Source organism: Physeter macrocephalus, chromosome 18, assembly GCF_002837175.3.
Source record: "Physeter macrocephalus isolate SW-GA chromosome 18, ASM283717v5, whole genome shotgun sequence".
NCBI lineage: Eukaryota > Metazoa > Chordata > Mammalia > Artiodactyla > Physeteridae > Physeter > Physeter macrocephalus.
In genome coordinates, this window is record NC_041231.1 from 65,893,801 (window position 1) to 65,914,494 (window position 20,694).

A 20,694-nucleotide genomic window follows, 5' to 3' on the forward strand; every position below is an offset into this window, starting at 1 on the left:
CTCCACGGCATGTGGGATCTTCCCGGACCGGGGTACGAACCCCTGTCCCCTGCATCGGCAGGCGGACTCTCAACCACTGCGCCACCAGGGAAGCCCCTTTGCTTTGTATTTTGGTACTGAGATGATGACTCTCATTCCTTGCACACATGTTCCCTGAGTTCCCTCTGCTAACTAGTGTTAGTTATTTTCTTGGATTCCCCCAGGCTATTTTCTGTGTTTCTACATTATCATATTTCTTTGTACATCTATTGTGTGCCCCTTGCCTAGTATTGATACAAGTCATGGCTGGCTATTTATCTTACCATCTAACATGACATTTATTGAACTCCCCTGTGTGCCAGGTGCCATGTAATGCACTGTGCATGTGTTATATCATTAGTCAGGCAGGCAATAAATGTTTGTTGAATGAATAAATTAACAAATATTTGAACAATAAACACAATATTAATTAAGTCTTTACTATGTAGTATTATTAAAAATCAAAAAAAAGATACATATCAGCCCATACCCTAAAAGCTCCTAATTTTATCGGAGAAACAGGATGTATTCCTAATAACTTCCTCTACACAGTTAAGTGCTTTGATTAAAATGTGATTACTACATCTTCATAATACTTTAGTGCTTATCAGGCTTTCAGTAAATGTCAGGTATTAAATAAATCAGGTACTCGATAAATGTTTTCTCAAGAAAAAAATAATAAAGTGCCATTCAGTGGATAGATCAGCAAAATATTCATTGCAATAAAGGTCAGCTGCTCGACAAATCTTAACTGTATATCATAATTGTGTAATGAAATGGAATTTATCCTGATGATATAACAAAGGATAGATATGCTTCAATAAAGCAATAGATGTATTGAAATTTTTGCTAATTACATTTTTGTAAACCAAATCAGATTTCTTTATCTTAAATTACTTAAGTTTGTAACAGCTTTCACCACTTTGGCTTGCAAACTCTGCCCATGTAAGTTGAATTTTCAAAGCAAAATTATAATGGGGACAACCTCCTTCCTCTAGAAGGGTTTTTCTCCAAGAGTAAAGTGTCGGTTTGATGACCCTGCCATTAACCTAATCACTGATTTTAGTCTGTCACTTGGAGTACTTAAATACATACTTAAACCTAAACCAATTTAGTTTTTTTCTTCCTGCTTTATGTGGACAGATAGAAATACTAGACTTATGTCTGAGAGAAAGACAGCACAGAAGGAGAATCCCTTTAGTGTTACTTCTGAAAATAATACAATTCCAAGATTTAAAAACAAGTATGAAATAGTAAATACCAGTTCAAAAGCCCCAAAGAGATGTGTTCAATATTTTATACTATCTGCAACATAAAGAAAGGAGACATAATACTCCAAGAATTAAAAGACATTTCAAGAAGTTATGTAACAACCCTCACTTCAAACAAGGAAAAACAATTATTTTATTTATTTATTTTTAAAATTAATTAATTAATTAATACCTTGGCTGCGCTGGGTCTCCGTTGCTGCGCGTGGGCTTTCTTTAGTTGTGGCGAGTGGGGGCTACTCCTCATTGCTGTGTGTGGGCTTCTCATTGCGGTGGCTTCTCTTGTTGTGGAGCATGAGCTCTAGGCGCACGGGCTCAGTAGTTGTGGCTCACGGGCTCTAAAGTGCAGACTCAGTAGTTGTGGTGCACAGTAGGCTTCCTGGACCAGGGCTCGAACCCGTGTCCCCCGCCCTGGCAGGCGGATTCTTAACCACTGTGCCACCAGGGAAGCCCAAAACAATTATTTTTAAATGGTGATATGTGATAGGAGCTACAGAGTACTATATATCTGGTGTTTTCTCTGTGATTGAAATGGATGAGGGATGCATTTTGTTTCCATCTAAGAGGGAGATGTTACCTTGTAGATCTATAGCAATGACAACCCATATGGTGATTTTACTGCACAGTTAATTTAAGGAAAAGCTTTTGATTTTAAGAGGTGTTGGGAAAGGTACTAAGAACAAAATAATGATACGATGAACAACTTTCATGAAGTTATTCTGATGTTTTACTTATAGTTTCTTTTTTTACAAAGAAACTGCTTTTTATAAATTACTTTCATGCCTGGAAATAATATTAGAGAACAGTTAGACGTGTAAAACTACTGAATATTCATCAAGTATGTTTTCTCTGTACTTTGAAAGCATGGTAGCTTAGAAAAGTTTGGGTACCTTTCGAATATTTTGTACCAATCTAGTGTTCTATAAATATTTTTAATGCATTCTTCTTTAAAGGAAAAGGTACCAAATTGTATTCAGATAGTTTTATAGTACAGATCAAGGACTGGATATCTTCTCATTTGGGGATGCAGAATATTTAATACTTTGTATAGCGTGTCACCGTATGAAAAACTAAGATTATCACCTTTGGTCCTCATGGACTAGGATTGCCTCCTATCTCTGGATGCACCTGTGGCCTTCAGCTCTTAGAGGGGCCCTGTGACCAGGAGGATCAGGGATCTGATACTTGGCAGAGCCTGGGCTAGCGTGCGATGTTTCTGCTCAGTCTTAAGGAATGGGTGGAGTTTTCTTGAGGTATCTTGAGATACTACAGGTGTATAAACCATAGTCTGACTCCTACAGGTTGCTTCTAGAACAAGAACATTGAACGTTTTCCCAGTTAAGGGGGGCAGTATGGTAGATGGGGGAGAACCCTGTTTGGGAACACAGTTTCTGATGTTGGCTCTGTCACTGCATTTAATATTGGTTGAATATTTAACCTCATTGAGTTCCAACTTCTTAAACCAATGAAATTGGGTATGAGGGACTTTCTAGTACCTTTCAGTCCTTTGGTTAATTTTTCTTAAGGGCCATTCCCTTTATTTTTCCCTTCCTAGGGAATTTCTTGTTCATTCGATGTATTTAATGCATACTCTTCTGAGTGTCTGAGAAAAGTCAATCCTTGGTTGTCACTGCTGTGGTGCCCACAGTTGGACTGGATTTCTATTCTAACCTTGTGATTAAGTTAACTGAGATAAAGTCTGGACTTCACTAGTAATTTGTCTTCAGATGACCCAGCCGTGGGACCCCACCAAATGGAGTCCAGATAGAAGACACCATTCAGTGAAACTTATGTAGTGTCCATTCATAGAAATCTAATTTTAATTAAAAAGTTAACATCATACTTCGATCACTTTTGAGATTATTCTCCAACACTAGTTCTTCTTATTTTAGAACTTAATATATTTTATAATTGGCACTCAAACTCTACCCCTTAAAAAATGGACTGGCCATATTTTTATAAGAACTCACACATTTGAAGAATATGTGTACCACTGAATATGATATGTTTGATTAATATAGGAAATACTTGTAAGTTGCTTTGGAATATGTAATTAGGGCTCTTCTTCTAAATACACAAATTTATTTTCTCACGTTCTTAACTTTCAGAAAGAAATTACTGTAATTATCTTACAATTTTAAAAATAATATGAAACAGAAACAGACTCACAGATACAGGGAACAGACTTGTGGTTGCCAAGGGGAGGGGGAGTAGGAGAGGGATGGATTGGGAGTTTGGGATTAGCACATGCAAACTGTTATATATAGGATGAATAAACAACAAGGTCCTACCTTATAGCACAGGGAACTATATTCAATATCCTGTGATAAACCATAATGGAAAAGAATATGAAAAAGAATATATGTATGTATAACTGAATCACTTTGCTGTACAGCAGAAATTAACACAACATTGTAAATCAACTATACTTCAATAAAATTTTTAAAAAATAAAAAAATATGAAAAATGTTGAGGCAAATGATTTCATAATTTAAAAGGTTTTTTGTTTACAAATGCAAGCAGATGTGGAAGAATGCAGCTTAGTTCTTGTGTGTTAAGTTTTGACAATGTCAAGAAAATATAGCTTCAAGACTCTGCAGGTGGTTAGGGATGGGACTTGAACTGGAATCTTCCTATAGTCAGAGGAAGTGAATAATGCTGACCCAGCCCTGGCTACGTCCAACTGTCCACCCTCACATCTGTGTGAGGTTGACTGTAGTCAAGAGGCTCTGTGAGTATTCCAATGGGAATTATTGGGATAACAGAGCACAGAGTAGAAGGAGAGAGAATGGGATTCTCAGCATTTCTTTGAGTCATCCTAGTGTGGATTGGGTTTTAAGTCATCCTGGGCCAAAAAGGAAGTTTATATGTATGTGAATAGGGAATGGATATCTTTTTTCTGTTTTTATATTTTGTTGTATTACCTTGTGGCTCTAGTTGGTTTACAATTTCAAAACTAAAATATAAATTTTATGAAAATAAATTCTTCTCCAAAAATAATAATGTTGATCTTCTCTGTGGAGTTGGATGGTATCTGGGCTGGCTAGGTTGGTTGGTTGGAACATGGCCACTGGTGTGGGAAAATGTCCCATGTGCCAGTTGACTTTGTAGCCCTCCACAACTGCATTCTGTACACTCTGTCCTAGCCAATCGTTCCATGGATGTGTGACCCCAAAAGAAATCATCTCAGAAGGTGCAGGTGGATTAGCATAAATCTATCACCATTTTGAAAACAAATAAAACTCAATACCAGTGGTGGATGAGCCATCAAAATATTAACTGATGGCCTCTAACATGTAAAGTATAGTGTGGTTTAGGAAATTAGTGGTTTTAAAACTTGCCCTCTAGGAACTCATGTTACCAAATGCAAGTTCATGTGTCCAGTGCACAGTGAGGCCAAAAAGTGTGAGTTTGGAGCAGAGAAAGGTTTACTGCAGGGCCATGCAAGGAGACAGGTGGATCATGCCCCCCAAACCCCAAACTCCTCAAAGAGTTTCAACAAAGCATTTTTTAAAGGCAAGGTGAGGGAGGGGTGTGGTTGTTTGTTGCAAACTTCCTGGTGTAGGAATCCTTTGTTTTTGCAGCTGTCGATGTAGGTCAGGTCACAATGTTTCTGCAAACCTCCAAGGAGACAAAAGTTATTCTCTGTTCTGGAACTTTTTACCTTTATATGAATGGACCCTTAAAAGTCAGAGCCCTTAGAATAGGCTATCCTGTATATTTCAGGCTATTGGCAACATTCTTTTACAAAAGGTGCAGAGCCAGCATGACTAAGCACAAGCAACAGAACAGATCTAATGTGGAGTCAGATTTGTTCTTCCCTATTACAATCTTGAGAATTGCATTGAACTTATAGATTAATTTGAGGGAAAATCTGTCACCTTTATATTAAGTCTTGCCATATGAATGCACTTATTTTTCCATATATTTAGAACATTTTGTCCTTCAATTATAATTTTGTCTTATTCAACTAGATGTGCCATTATCTTTACTGCTACTGTGAATAAAGTCTTCAAAAATACATTTTTGAATTTCTTGCTGCTAGAATAAGGGACGGTATTTGATTTTAAAAAGCTCAGTTTTGTATGCAACAACTTTGCTGAACTCTGTTGTTATTTTATATTATTTTTATGAGATTTTTAAATTTAGGTAATTTCCCCTAATAATGTTGATAATTTTATTTCTTTCTCAAACCTTACAACTTATTTTTATCTTATTTTCTTAGATAGAATGTCTAAATGCTAAACAGAGATGATTGCAGGCCTCCTTGTATTACTTCTGACTTTATTCAAAGAGAATTCTTCTAACATTTTACCATTAATTATTATGGTTCCTAATGGTTTTTGGCTTCATCATATTAAAAAAAACTTGTCTTTTTATTTTAAAATAAGGAATGGGTATTGTTTATTTCAATATAATGAATGTATTGAAATTCCCAAATGTTTCTTCTGCATCTATTTCAGTAGTATGGTGGATATGAAATGATAAACCCCAAGCCTACAACAGTGACAGTGGATGGTAGAGTATAGAGTCTTGAGGTTTTTCTTGTTTGTTGTGAGAGAGGATGGACAGAAAATAGCTTTGGAAAGATACTCGTGGTTCTGATTTAGGATAGCTGGGTAAATAGTAGAGTCATTACTTGAATAGAGAATAGAAAGACAATAGCCATTTTTCAGGAATAGATTTTGAGCTCACTTCAAGATTTTTTGAAACTTTGAAACTGAGATGCATGTTGCTGTATAAAAGTTGATGTTCACTAGACTTTTGGATATAATTATTTAAAAATGGACTCTTGAATGAAAGAGTGAAGTGTGCTCTGGAGATAAACATTTGTGATCCAGTGGCATCAAAGTGGATGTTAAAGCTGTAGGGGAGGATACATTTCTCCAGTGAGAGTTTGCAGAATAAGAAATGTAGAGACTCTGGCTAAACTCCAGGAACCTAAACACACAGTGGATAGTAGGAGGGACTGTCAGAGGAGTCTGGAAATAAATCACTCTCAGGGTGAATGATGTCAGGAAGACTTAGGGAGAAAGTTAAAAAAAACCAAAACAAAACACCTGTATGAGCCTAACACAGAGAGGTTAAGAAAGATGGCCAGAGAGAGTTGATTTACTTTGGCAATTAGGAAATCACTGGTGCCCTTGACAGGAGCAGTGTAGCAGTAGCACACTGGAGTCAGACATTGGATTGTAGTGGGTGAAGCTTTAGCAGGAGGTGGGGAAATGGAGGAAAGCAGATGAAGACCTTGCTGATGACACTTGGCCATGAAGGGAAGGAGAGAAAGGAGCGTGCATGCAAGACAGTCAAGGGAAGAGTGATCCTTTGAGAATTAATTGTTAGTTTTCCAGCTTTGAAATTGTTGGGTGGATAAAGCCTAGAAGGCTCAACTTTAGTTACATATGATTGTGAGCTGGTTACTGGATGTGGTGAAGAGCTGAGCTAGGTTGTGTGACTGGACAGGTTCCTTTCCCTTTCTTCCTTCCTTCCTTTCTTATATTTTTTATAGTTGATTAACAATGTTGTGTTCATTTCAGATGTGCAGCAAAGTGGTTCAGTTATACATATACATGCATCTATTCTTTTTCAAATTCTTTTCCCATTTAGGTTATTACAGAGTATTGAGCAGAGTTCACTGTGCTATACAGTAGGTCCTTGTTGGTTACCTATTTTATATATAGCAGTGTGTACATTCAGAGTTGATTGTTTGGGTACATATTTGCCTGGGCTTTGGCTCTTCTGACTTATGTCTGAAAGCATAGAGTCATGTAAAAGAAATTCATAAGAAGCAAGTTCAAAGGCTGGGGCCAATCCCTGTATGACAGTGAAGTCCTTAAATAAGCCTTTAATGAAAGTAAAAAATAGGACAAAAATATTTTTAAAATCATTACTATAAAACATAAACATTTTGGTGACTTATTTTTGGCCGAATATGCCCGTGATCAAATGGATCTCTAATTTGAAGAAAATAATCTAAATGAAAATATGTAGCCTTGTTGTTTGGGATAGGATTGTGAGTCTATTTTGGTTATCATGATTCAGTGAAAGCTGTTAAACCCACAGACTCTGCTAGTCTGTAATAGAGGAAGTCTTTGTCCTTGTTCTTGCTCTAACATTAGAGTCAGAGGAGAACCATATTCTAGATTCTGTTTATTCTGGCACAACTTAGTTCATTGGATTTGTTTCCAATTTAAATGATATCTTTGCCAGGTGAAGTTGGTAATGATTAAAGAAATTTAAAAATATGTCTTAAATCCAGTAAGGTGATTTCTATGTATTTAAATATTATTTGAAAATGATATTCATGATAAGATGGGGTAAATTTTTTTAAGTTGCCACATTTATTTTTATAGTTGAAATTAGCCAAAATTGACAGCTTAAGTTGGGCTGTAACAAACCATTTCAGGGTTTCTATGGAAACATGATTTCATCCCGTCTATGAAAACCCATTTTGTTTTTTCTCCTTTATCACGGAACTTGAATTGCTGCAATGTTTTTCCTGTGAGTCTTGCTCCAAGGAAAAGAAAACAGGTTTCCAATTAGACAAAAATTCACTTTTTGCTCATTAGAGTTTAACTCTAAGGGACTTTCATCTAGGGTTATAAACAATGGCTATAACCTCAAATCTTTCCTATTTAGGTACTAATATGCATTTTTGTTATTTTTGTATTGTATTTTTAAATACTCTGGTCAACCTCTAGTTAAAATTTTTCCAAGTTATGTGAAAATTACTTCATACTTCTAATATCCTTATGTGGTATCTAGCTGATTTACAAATCTCCAGTGAAAGAGCTGTAACATTCTTCTTCATTTTTACTTTCTCCCCATGCCTACCCCAAAGCCTGACACAAGTTTATTCTCAATAAATTCTTACTGAGTCAATGATGCTACAAATATTTCAGTGCCTTCTGAGAACTTATTGCTGTTGAGGGTTCTGCAGGATACAAAAGACATATGTAAAATACTTTCTTGTTTGTAATTAGGAATCTAGGGAGGGTAAAGAGTGAAATGTAAAGTGCTTGTGACTCGCTATTTAACCTCACATGAGTGAGAGTTTTACTATCTCATTTAATCTTTACAATAGTCTTAGAAGGGGTGTTTCTTGTTTCAGATGAAGAAACTAAGCAGGGTTTGAGAACATGCCCAAGCTATTGATTGGTGGACCAGGGTTTGAATACCAGCCCTGCATTAAGTACAGGTACTAGCTGGAGAGACGGTTCTTCTACACAGAAAACCATTAGTGAAGTTGGAGATGTTACTGGTTGGGAGGAGCTCAGACAAGGAACGATGAGGTGGATGAGAGTAATCATGAATAATTGTAAATGAAAGCACTATTTACTACATGGTGAACTTTCAACTGTATCTAATCAACACTGCAAATTTGTATTTTATGCACTGGAATATAGTATCTTGGCTCTGATACTTGTTTCTTAAATGTCTATGATTTGTTTTTTTGTAAAGCAGCAATGCAATGGTATAATTATACTTTTGTTTAACCGCATGCTGCAACTAAGGAGTCCGCATGCTGCAACTTAAAGATCCCTCATGCTGCAACTAAGACCCAGTGCAGCCAAAATAATAAATAAATAAACAAATAAATAAAAATATAAAAAAACACAAAAGAATACATGTAAATTGATTTTGCTGATTATCACAGATTCATAGAATTTCAGACTGGTCAATACTTTTCTTTTTATAGAAAAGAAACCAAGTCCCAGGGAGCAGTTCCAGCTGATTTTTTTCTTTCTCTCTTGCTTAAATTCTTATGATGGCAGAATCAGGCTAAATATTGTCTTCCAACACCCAGTCTAATATTTTTAAGCCACATAATGCTTTCACTCATTGCTTTGTAGCAGATAGGTATACGTCATTAATGGATAAAGATAATTCTAATAATGTTTGAGTATATATCCTTTGTTTTCTCATGCTTCTATAAGCTACTGTAGAAATATCTAACTATGGAAACCATGCGTATAACATCTTTATACAACATATTCTTAGAGATCACTAAGAACTTTAAGTACTGTATTAAATTAGATGACAATGATGCTTTGTGTTTATCCTTTGCCTATTTTTTTGTGTGTGTGCCTTTTCCTTGGTGATATTTTGTTTCTTTGTCAATGACTTTAAATTTTAGTTTTTCCCTGTGTCTTCTCTTGGGTTCCATGCTAAGTGTCACGCATTTTTATTTTCCGTGATTAGTTGTTTTCCTTGAAAGGGAAAAATTGTAAGTTCAGAGAGGTAATTATAATCATATTCTACTTAACTGCTGTCTTTATCAATGTGTTATTTGTCTAACAAAACTAGAATTTCTTCTGTAAACCTAGAATACCTCAGAGTAGGATCAGTTATTGTATTTGTAGCAAAACTATAGTATAAAATCACTTAAGTGGTTCATATTCATTATAGAAATCTTATAATTTTGTGAGGGGCTCTGTTTCTGACTAGCAATTTATATTAAATAATATATCAGTGGTTATCTCTCAATAGCAGTCGTAGAGCAATGATAATTCAAAATAGAAGAATAATGATCTAAACCTTTAAAAATGAACCTAAGTACACAGTACATATCAATTATATGAGGCCCCAAGTTACTATAAAGCATTTCCAGGAAACCCTCTAGTGTATCATAACTACAGTTTGAGTATAAGGAATGCTAATGAACTGCTTAGCACTAATTCTTTTAGAATTAAGAATGATTTAGGAGTAAATTATTCAGGTTAAACAAAGTCTCTTAAACTCTCCAGGAAATTTGAATTGGTGCCGTCCTTTTCTCCAGTGTTCACTTGACCATTTCACAATCTTTGAAACTCATCAAACTTGGTTAGAAAAATCAGTAAAATAACTACTCATATAGCATCATGCTTAGAATTGCTGATGTGGGCATAAACAGTCATTGAGTTTTGATAAAAGTATAGAGGTATTTTATTAATTAGCCAGCTTTAAATTAGTTTAAATTGAAACTAGTAACTGTGAGAGGGGGGCAACAATGAATTTGAATTTTCAGAGAATGACCCACTGAAATAATATTTGTTTTAAAAAAGGGAGGATAATTACACTAATTACTATGCATATCACATATACATTTAAGCTACAGCCCTCCCAATCCCTACCCCCAATTTGGTTAATTAGTTTAGAGTAGAAATACCGCAAATTAGATGGGGTTTTTTTTTTTTTTTGAATGGAGGTAAATACTTCAATATATTGCTTTCTTCCCTGCTATGGCGGGTGTTTACATTACTATCACACACGCTCTGTTAGTACAATGCTGCTATTAGCCTCACCTAGGAATTTCGTGGCATATTTTTTAGTAAACTCTGGCCATTAAGAGATTTAAAGTAAGAATAAGACAAGACAAATTGGGTTTACCATTCATCTTAGAAAACATTTAGAATAGACAATTTGTGTTCTGGATACAATTTTGTGTTGATTATATCTGTTACAAATATTTTCCCCACTGGGTGGTTTATATTGATACTTTTATTATATCTTTTTTTCTTCAAACACCTAAGAAGTTAAAGCAAAAAAACCACCATGCTACTATCACACCCAATGAATTTTAAAAAATGGTGCATATCATCTAATACCCAGTCCATGTTCAATTTTCTGTCTCAAAAATATCCACAGTTTGTTGTTTAAATCAGGATTCCAACAGAGTCCACAACTGCATTTAATTTAAGTCCCCTTTTATTTTCTTGCCACTTATATATTAATTGCACAAGTTTTCACTTTCGCTGATTTCACCCTCTTGGTGTCATTTAATAGATGCCTGAATTTCTTATAACTGGGCGGATACAGAGAATTGAGTAGATTCAGGTGTTACTTTTTATTGACCAAAAATTATTCACAGATGGACATGTGCTCTTATTAGGTCATGTCTGGAGGAACATACGTCTTATTCTACTTTAATGATGCTAAGGAAGGTGAGTGGGTTCAGGTGCAGTCAAGTAATGCATCTGTCCTGATTTCCTCTCTAACCTTTCACCCAGCCATATCGGCACACCGGTGATCCTTGCCTACATCCATATTTCATTAGTGGTTGCAAAATATGATTTTCTAATTCAAATTATATTCTTCTGGCATTTATCATTAACTGTTTTATTATGTTTTATTAACTGTTTATTTTATGTTTTATTATCCATGTAGGAAAAGTAGGACAAATGCTAGATTCTTTTTCTTTATTTGTACGCTAGCAACCTCCAAAGGTGACCAGTGGTTGTTTTTTGTTTTTTGTATTTATCATCATGAACTCATAGGTTTAGTAAATTGTTGTACATCAATCCATTGTAGTAACTATTATTTTTAATGATCAGATGGTTTTCTCTTTAGCTCATGGGAGCCCCTCAACTTAGCTCTTGGGTCATTTTGATCTAATCCCAGTTGCTTTTGAGACATTCCTTGTTTTTAGAATGACAAGATTTCTCTGTCTCATGTCTCATGGCCCCCAGATCTGGAATCTGTTATTCTCCCTAAACAGCCTCATTTCTTTTGATGGGAAATGGTATTTAGAAATCATAATTGGGGTGCTAGAGTTGCTTATTGATGATTTTCTTCATATCACTTGAACATTAATTGCTTATTTCCACCCATTTTCTTTCACCCCGTCTCCTCTTTTATCTATCCGTTTATTTTCCATTTATTATCCTGTATTGCTATTTAGCTTTGCAACTGCTTACATTTTATTTTCTAAGCAGGTAAACAAGGCACAGCTAGGACAGGAACTCACATTGCATGACTTGTTATCCAGCATTCTTTTTTTGTGTATCATAGTAGAATTGGAAGATCAGGAAGTTGGAGAACAATTTGACCTGAGTTCCAAGATCAAAATGTTATTAGCTTTCCCTTTCTGAATCATGTCTTTGCTTTCCTGATACTTTATTGTAAAAATTAGAGCTGAGTTAAGAAAAATAAATTATAAAAATTAGGTTAATATATGTTAATATGAAAGGAATTTAGGGATAGGAAAAAGCTATATTTATAAGCAGGTATAAAATTACTAACAGAATCCAATGGCCTGATTTTAGTGGATTTGCTGGCATAAGCAAATAAAGTACACTGTACTCCATGTTCCTTGACTATTTTTTACTGGTCTCATTTAGAATGATTACACAGACATGTATATTCTTTCATTGCTTGAATATTTAGAAGCTGCTATGGCTTCTAAAGAAGAGATGGAATTTTAAACCTCTCCACCAAGCTACAATAACTCCACCAAGTTACTGCCATTCACTTTTCTTGTGCAGCTTTAATGGATGCTATGTGATATACTCTATAAATGGATCAAGAAAGCAGTCATCCACTGCAGTTTGAGAGCAAACTCTGCAAAATGTAAAATAATAGCTTCTTGGAGTCGAATTTTAAACCTCTCCACCAAGCTACAATAACTCCACCAAGTTACTGCCATTCACTTTTCTTGTGCAGCTTTAATGGATGCTATGTGATATACTCTATAAATGGATCAAGAAAGCAGTCATCCACTCTGCAGTTTGAGAGCAAACTCTGCAAAATGTAAAATAATAGCTTCTTGGAATCCCTTAGCCTCCTGTCTATAAAATGGGGATTAATAATTACCTGTCTGGCTACCATATTAGATTTTTATTTAGAGAAGTATGATAACAAATGTCAGTTGTTCAGTTGGCCATGAACTGTTTACACAATCAAGGTGGCATTGATTAATTACATATTTTGGGGGGCATATTTTGACCTATGAAATTCCAAAAATTACATTTAGTTCTGCTGTTTTAATGATCACTCAAACGAACCAAACTTTACATACATACATATGTACATGAACCCATTCTTAATTCTTTCACTGTTTTGCCAGCATTTTGCCTTTCTCAATTCTACCTGTCCCAATTGATGCTTCCTCCTACCACCTTAATGTTAAAAATATAGAACACAATATGTGTGTGTGTGTGTGTGTGTGTGTGTAAAAATGTGAGGACCAGAATTTCAGTTTCCCCACCTTTTCCTATTTTACAATTTAGTTCAAAGACAGAGCATATAAAGAAGCATGAGTATTAGTGTCTCAAGAGGGGACTATTTTTAGTCTTCAAATTTATTTGAAGGTTTTACAACCAAGCTCAGCAACCACATTTTGAGATGGCATTTTTCCTGACAGTCCCTCGTTTTCAAAGCTTTTATGCATTCCTGGTCGCTCATCACGCGAATTCCCATGCCTTTACAACCAAGCTCAGCAACCACATTTTGAGATGGCATTTTTCCGGACAGTCCCTCGTTTTCAAAGCTTTTATGCATTCCTGGTGGCTCCTCATGCGAATTCCCATGCCTTTCCAGCCAGTGGACCCAATGAAAGATGCATTCATTGCAAGGAGACAAGGAAGTTGCTTTCATTTGTACCCACTGTTCTCAGAAATTGACTTACAAGTATTTATTTTTATTTTAATAAAATATTAGTGACAGTGGCAGTGGAATATGATATGACAGATAAATTTAGGAAATGGAAGAGAGATGAAAATTAAAAGAGGATAATTATTGGTTGATCTCGTTTCTCTGAGAATCCACTAATTCTTAAATTTTAGAGAGCTCTTTGATTTTGAAAATGGGATGCTCTACTCAATGTGAAAACCTCATCATGATGCACATCTGCTTCACACCCTTCATGGATTCATTTTGCATTTAAGGGAAACAGTTCAAAATGTAACATACCTCGTGGGGTCCTGCTACTTCCCTGTATCTCCTGCCCTTCCTCCTCTTCCTCCCTCACTCCTTCACTGACCTTCCTTCTGTTCCTAGAACAAGCAAACTTGCTCCATCCACAGAGGAAAGTTTGGTTCCCAGTTCCCGGCGAGGATGGCTCCTTCACATTCCTTCAAGTGTTAGCTCACAGGTCATCCTTTCAGATGCCTTCTCTGAACTCCAAATTGATAGCAGCTCTTCCTCTGCTCCTGGCCCAAGTTTACATTATTGTTTTCATTACTTTATAGCACCCACCACTATCTGAAATGATCTCACTCAATCATATATTTAAAATCTTGCACATAAACTCCACGAAAGCGATTCCTTATCTAGCTTATCTGCGTCACTTCTGAATTCCCAGCACCTAAAAGAGTATCTGTCACATAATAGGTACTTGATAAATATTTGTCATTGAATGAATAGAGTGGAAAGAATTCTGGAGTGAGAGAACCTGAGTGTAAGTTGTGAGTCTGTTTCTTAGAGGCAAGCCGTGTTCTCTAAGTCAGCCTTATTTTCCTCAAATACTTGCTGAGATTAAATGACATAGTGTTGTCTCACACACTGTACAGTGTAAATTTTCCTTATCACAATAATCCTATGAGGCTGTAGAATATGGATATTATTATTTTTTTTGAACACTAGAACACTATAAGAAAGATATGAAATTATAGTGGGTTGGGGACAGTGTTAAATCTATAACCTGGATTGCCTGGTGGATGGATAGTTAGCCTAGTATATATTCCGCATTAGCAGGTGAGCTCAGTTTAAATTCCTACATTCCTACATTTTGTTAAAAGTAATTTCCTTTTTCATTATCCACGAAGAGCTCTTTATTTAGCATTAAAAAGTTAAATTTTTCCAAAACAGAATTTTCTATGTTGAAAGATGGCATATGTTCCTATATTCCTTAGAGGCCTTCATTCAAATGAACAATCTTAGGTGGTAAACCAAACCTACTGAATCAGAATGCGCATTTTAATGAATTTCTAACAGATTTGTATGCATATTAACATTTGAAAATTGGGGATGCTAAGGTTGCCTGACTACTCTCTGAGTAGCCAGTCTTTAGAAATTATTGATTGTAGAGATTCTCTGAGTTATGCTTTCCTATTTGGGGTTGCTAACTTCTCTACTGGGGGAATACGAGTGTTTTTTTTTTTCTTTTCTTATCATTTCTGCATTGCCTTATACCAGAATTTCTAGAACTTTGGTGGCCATTAGCCTATGGGAAGCTTTTAACTTTATTTTATTTTAAATGTTTGGCCCTTTCCTTGCCCTGCAATCTGAAGCTAATGGGTAGGGCTAAGGCATCCATATGTTTAACAAGCTCCCCAGGTGATTAAAGTAAATGGTAAAACTTGATATGCCTCGGTTTATATGCATCGTGCATAAGCATATGTACAATTAAATAACCGTAAAATATATTTATGAAATATATGAGTTATGTTTCAATGGTGAGGTGACATGGTGGCAGTATTTATTTAATGCCCTTTTCATATGGTCTACATTAATGATTGTCAATCTAGAATATAATACAAGTAAACAATTCACTTTAGCCCAAGGATTCTGAAGGAGTTAGACACTATATAGAAATAATGAGGATATTTTTGGTAGAGGAGCAGAATAACTTAATTTTGAGGCTTTTGGGGAGGAAATTAGTCAGTATTTATTAGTACACATTGTTGCCATAAAGCAGTACATCCTGGTGATGACTCACCAAAAATTCTTCTCACTGACATCTTTTGACCTTTATAGCTCTTTGTCCAGAGGGCCAGCCTAATTTAAAAACTGACAGTGATGATTTTGGACTTACTGTTTTTCACTGAGATATAAATTATATACAACAATTTATATAGTTTTTAAGCCTTCGGCCTAATGGCCTTAGACAAATTTATGCACACAAATATCATCACTGCAAATGTAGACTATTTCTGACACCCAATAAGTTTATTTGTGCCACATTCCAGTTGACTTCTCCCAGCAAAGGCAAATGTTTCCTGATTTCTAACACTGCAGATTAGTTTTCTATTTTGGGACTCTGTATACCTGAAATCATGCTCTGTGTATTCTTTTGTGTTTGGCTCCTTTCATTAAATAGAATGTATTTAAAGTTATTCATGTTGTTGGGTATAAAGAAAGTTTATTATTTTTTTGTTGCTCTCTTCCATTATGCGAATATAACCACACAACTTGTTTATCCAATATTTTTCTGTGGATAGCATTTGAGTTATTTTTAGTTTGGAATTATTATGAATAAAATTACTATAAAGACTGTTAAAGTCTTTTTGTTGGCACCTGTTTTCATTTCTCTAGGTTATATACTTAGCAGAAGGATTGCTGGTCATAGTTTAATTTTGTAAGAAACTGAACCTAACACTTCTCTGAAGGGGTTACATCATTTTTCACTCTGACCAAAAATGTATGAGTTCCAGTTTCTCCACATAGCCTCATAAACATTTGATACTGTGTCTTTTAATTTTAGCCATTTTAGTGGGTGTGAAATGATATATTATTGTGGTTTTAGCATACACTTCTCTGATGACTAATGATGAGAACCATTTAATATGCTTATTGGCCATTTCTGTATTTTCTTAAGTAATAATTAAAAAAGTCTGCTGAAGACTTTTACTCATTTAAAAAATTGGATTGTTCTCTTTTTTATTGTTGATTTGTAGGAGTATTAAAAAATATATAATCTTTATGAGAGTCATTTTTTGTAAGTATTCTATTCTGAATATTGACTTGTTTTCTTAATGGTGTCTTTTAATTTTGGTGAAATCTAATGTGTATCTATTTTAAAAATTGATAGTGGTTTTTGTGTCCTAAGAAATTTTGCCTAATCCCAAGGTTGTGAAAATAGTCTCATGTTTTCTTCTAGAAGCCTTATAGTTTTAGGTTTTACACTTAGATATATGCTTCATCTAATTTTTGCATATGGAATGAGATGGGGTCAAGGTTAATTTTATTGTTTATTCCTTTGATCCAGCACCATTTATTGAATTTCCTTTCCTATTCAATTACCTTGACACTTTTATTGCAAATCAACTGACCATGTAAGTGTGGGTCTATTTCTGAACTCTATTGTGTTCCATTTAATATATCCCTACACCCATACACACTTCCTTGATTCCTGTAGCTAGATGACTGTAAGTCAAAATCAGATAGTATAAAGTCTCTCACTTAGTTCTTCTCAATCATGATTGTTTTTTATTCAGACTGTTCTTCTTCATTGAAGATTGCTCTTCTAATTCAAAATCATTTGCATTTTATAAGAATTTTAGAATGAGTTTGTCAGTTTCTTTTAGAAATCTCTTGGGATTTTGATTGGGATTGTGTTGAATCCTTAGATCAATTTGAGGATAAAGATGGAACCAATAGTGAGTCTTTTAACCCATGAATATAGATTTCTCCACTTATTTGCTTTATTTAATTTCTCTCAACAATGTATTATATATTTTAGTGTAGCGGTCTTTCACATTTTTCATTCACTTTATTTCTAAGTTTATGATGCTTTGATACTATTGAATATATTATATCCCCCTCACCATTTTGTTGCTATTATATAGAAACACTTAAAAAAAAACTATTAACCTTGTGTTCTGTGACCTTGCTAAATTCACTTATTAGTTCTAATAGTGTTTTGGTAGATTTCAAATTTCTATGTAGATAATCATGTTGTCTGTAAATAATTACAGTTTTATTTCTTCCTTTATAGTCTTTATTTCTTATTTTGAATATGGCACTGGCTAGGACTTCCTGTATGTTTTTGAATAGAAGTGATGTGAGAATATATCCTTAACTTTTTACTGATTTGGGGGAAAAAAGCATTCAGTCTTTTACCACTCAATGTGCTCTAAGCTGTAGATTTTTCATAGCATTTTATTTTGGCCTCATACTAAAAGTTGAGAAGAGTTCCCTCTTCTTCTATTTTCATTTAACGTTATTTCATAAAAATATTTGATTATTATTTTTTTCCTTAAATGTTTGTAGAAATTACTGGTGAAACTATCTGGCACTGGAATTTTCTTTGTGGGAAAATTTTTGGTTAAAAATTCTATTTCTTTAATTATTTCAGTTTAGACCAGTTTCAATAAATTGTGTATCTTAAGACTTCGTCCATTTCATCTGTCTACTTATTATTCTTTTAAGGTCTGTAGGCTCTGTAGTGGCATCTCCTGTTTCAATATTTACTTAGGTAATTTATGTTTTCTGTCTTATTTCTTGATTATTTTTGCTAGAATTTATAAGCATATTTATTTGTTCAAAGAAGTAACTCTTTAATTTTATTGTTTTTCAATTTTCTATCTCATTGATTATAATTTTCTTTCTTTTTTACTTCTTTTTCTTTTTACTCTTTAGTTTTAATTTGTTGTTCTTTCTCTGTTTTCTTAAGATGGAAGCTTAGATATTGATTTTTCATTTTTCTTCTTTTCTAGTATATGCTTTTAAAGCCAAAATTTCTCTCTTCGTAGTGCTTCAGCTGTATCATAAAATTTTGATTTTTTTTTTTTTTTTTTGGTATGCGGGCCTCCCTCTGTTGTGACCTCTTCCGTTGCGGAGCACAGGCTCCGGACGTGCAGGCCCAGCGGCCATGGCTCACGGGCCCAGCCGCTCCGCGGCACGTGGGATCCTCCCAGACCGGGGCGTGAACCCGGTTCCCCTGCATCGGCAGGCGGACGCGCAAACACTGCGCCACCAGGGAAGCCCAAAATTTTGATTTTTTTAAACAATTATTGATCAGTTGAAATATTTTAAAATTTCCCCTCTGATATTTTTTTAAATCATGGATTATTTAGAAGTATATTGGTTAATTCCAAGTATTTGGGGATTTTCTTCCTTTTCTAATTAATACCATTTAGGTCAAAGAACATAATCTGCATGATTTCATTTCTTTGGAATTTGAGTCTTGTTTTTTTCTCCAGCATATGGTCTATTTTGATGACTTTCATATGCATTACAAAAGAATGTATATTCTGCTGTTGTTAGGTGGAGCATTCTTTGAATGTCAACTAGGTGAAGTTGGTTGATAAAGTTTTTCAAACCTCTGTACTGTTACTAAATTTTTTTTATCTACTTCAAAAATCATAGAAAAGTGGATGTTTAAAATCTCACATTATGATTTGAATTTGTCTATTTCTTTTGTTTAGTTTTTTTTCCATTTTTTCTTCAGGAATTCTGAAGCTTTATTATTAGATATCTACATATTTAGGATTTTTATATCTTTCTGATCCATTGCCCATTTTATTACCATGAAATTTCCATCTAAAATTCTTATTGTTGTTCCGCCGTATGTCATGTGTCTTTTTTTCTCTGGTTTGTTTTAAGAATTTACTCTTTTATTTTGACTTTCAACTGATTATGATGTACCTAGGTATGACTTACTTTGTATTTTGCTTAGGGTGTGTTTGATCTGATTGTTGGTAGCTTTTGTCAATTTGGAAAATTCTTGGCCATTATATTTAAAAATATTTCTTCATTCACTTTCTCCTTTCCATCTGAGAAGCTAAATCAAGACCACTTGATACTGTCCCACAGATTTCAGATGCTCTGTTCCTTTTATTTCTCACCCTTCTTCCCCAGACTTCGGGTTTCATTTTGGATACTTTCTATTGACTTATCTTCAAGTTTACTGATCTTTCCCTCTGACGTATGCATGCTCACTGCATGATTTCTTTTTTGATATATATTTTCATTGCAAGCATTTCACTTGTATCTTTTTTTTAATAGTTTCCATCCCTCTTTTGAAATTTCACATATTTTTGCAATTGTCCATCTTATTCGTTAGATCATTTAACGTGTTCATCATAGCCTTTATATAAACCCTGTTTGATACTTCTGACATTTAGATAATCTCTGGATCTGCTTACATTGAGTGTTTTTCTCCTGATCAGACATAAAACTTTGTTTCTTCTCATATTTTGGGAGACCCTTGGGAGATTTCTCTCAGCTTGTCAGTATGGTTTCCAGCTTTTTGTATTTGAGTTCTATTTTTCTCTCTTGTCCTTTCTGCTTTTTGAGATATGGCTCTCCACTGTAGTGAAGGACTGGAGTACCTTGGACAGACTTTTCTCAGTTCTGTGGCTTCTCCCCTAACCTTCGGCAAGACAAGGATTTGTATTTGAGGGATTCCCTGGGGACTTGAACAGGGAGAGGGAAGGAGAGGATCTCTCTAGACTGTTTTATACTGCTTTCAATATTCTCTGTATTACTTATCTATTCCGTGTACCCAGTTAAGGTCCTGGGGAAGAATTGCTGGCTAGAGTCATCCTTGCTCTGTGGCTGGGACCCCTTGGGATTCTAATATGTCACTCCAGCTTTGACTGGTTGCTTCTGTACTGTAGCAAATTCTTCCTCCTCCTGAGCATGTTTCCCTTTCTACTAGGGACAAAAGCAGCCTTGAATCTTTTCTGTCCTATAAAGTATTAATAACTTTTGGAATTTATCTCTTTTAGGTTTCTTTAAACCCTGTCTTTTCTGCTGGGTTTTAAAAGCCTATAGTTTTATAGTTTATCTGACATGTTCTCATTGTTGAGAGTGACAGTCTTTGGCAATGTTCCACATTCTAACCGGGAGTGAAGTCCTTGGACTAACTTAGAAAACATATTAGTCTCATAACCGAGTGTTGATGAATTAAATAAAATAGATCTTAATGTTTAAAAATACAGCCCTGGGCTTCCCTGGTGGCGCAGTGGTTGCGCGTCCGCCTGCC

General features: G+C 34.9%; 1 protein-coding gene across 1 annotated transcript in view; it reads left to right on the forward strand.

Moving 5' to 3' along the window:
- COL21A1 (collagen type XXI alpha 1 chain) overlaps positions 1-20,694 on the forward strand; it is a 185,071-nt gene that overhangs the window by 31,060 nt on the left and 133,317 nt on the right. The window lies entirely within an intron of this gene.